A 1,577-nucleotide genomic window follows, 5' to 3' on the forward strand; every position below is an offset into this window, starting at 1 on the left:
CGGCGGCGTCTCCCTAACCTACCCTAGCGCGCCGCCGGCCAATCCTCCCCTGCCCCGCGCCGCCGCCGGAGGACGCCGTCGGGCAAAGCTCGTGTGGCCGACGGCGGCAGCGGGGCTGCTCCTCGCGGCTCCCGCTAGGGCTGGGGTGGCAGATCTCGGTGGGAACCGGCGGTAGCCCGGACGTGCACGGCCCTTGACGTTCCGCAGCGTGGTGGCGGGTGATACATCTCCAACGTATCTATAATTTTTGATTGTTCCATGCTATTATATTATCTATTTTGGATATTTTATATGTATTTATATGTTATTTTATATCATTTTTGGGACTAACCTATTACCTAGAGCCCAGTGCCAGTTTCTACTTTTTCCTTGCTTTTGAGTTTTGCAGAAAAGGAATATTAAACGGGGTCCAAACGAGCTGAAAATTTTACGGTGATTTTTATGGACCAGAAGAAGCTCCCGAAGCACAAGAGTTGGGCCAGAAGAGGTCCTAGTCAACGAGAAGGGTGGAGGACGCGCCCACCACCCCTAGGGCACGCCCCCTACCTTGTCGCTGACTCGTGGACCCCCCTGACGTGAAACTGACGCCAAAAGTTCTTATAAATCCAGAAACCCCCAGAAACAAACCTAGATCGGGAGTTCCGCTGCCGCAAGCCTCTGTAGCCATGAAAAACCAATCAGGAGCCCGTTCCGGCACCCTTCCGGAGGGGGAATCCATCACCAGTGGCCATCTTCATCATCTCGGCGCTCTCCATGACGAGGAGGGAGTAGTTCACCCTCGGGGCTGAGGGTATGTACCAGTAGCTATGTGTCTGATCTCTCTCTCTTTCTCTCTCTCTCTCTCTCTCTCTCTCTCTTGTTCTTGATTCGGCACGATCTTGATGTACCGCGAGCTTTGTTGTTATAGTTGGATCATATGATGTTTCTCCCTCTCTACCTTCCCGTGATGAATTGAGTCTTGCTCTTTGAGGTTTCATTATGTTGGATTAAGTATTGGATTTGAGAGCACTGGATGTATGTCTTGCGATGGGATATCTGTGGTGACAATGGGATGTTCTATTGATTCACTTGATGTATGTTTTGGAACTCAACTTGCGGATTCCCGAGGTGACATTAGGGTAATCGATGCATAAGGGTTGATGCACGTTTTCATCCTACGTTCTTCGGTAGAAACTTTGGAGTGATTCTTTGTTGCACATTGAGGGGTTGTTATATGATCCAATTATGTTACCACTATTGAGAGAACTTGCACTAGTGAAAGTATGAACCCTAGGCCTTGTTTCCAAGCATTGCAATACCGTTTTTGCTCACTTTTACTACTTGCTACCTTGCTGTTTTTTATATTTTTAAATTACAAAAACTTATATCTAGCATCCATATTACACTTGTATCACCATCTCTTTGCCGAACTAGTGCACCTATACAATTTACCATTGTATTGGGTGTGTTGGGGACACAAGAGACTCTTTGTTATTTGGTTGCAGGGTTGCTTGAGAGAGACCATCTTCATCCTATGCCTCCCACAGATTGATAAACCTTAGGTCATCCACTTGAGGGAAATTTTACTATCCTACAAA

Source organism: Triticum dicoccoides, chromosome 3B (genome assembly GCF_002162155.2).
Source record: "Triticum dicoccoides isolate Atlit2015 ecotype Zavitan chromosome 3B, WEW_v2.0, whole genome shotgun sequence".
NCBI lineage: Eukaryota > Viridiplantae > Streptophyta > Magnoliopsida > Poales > Poaceae > Triticum > Triticum dicoccoides.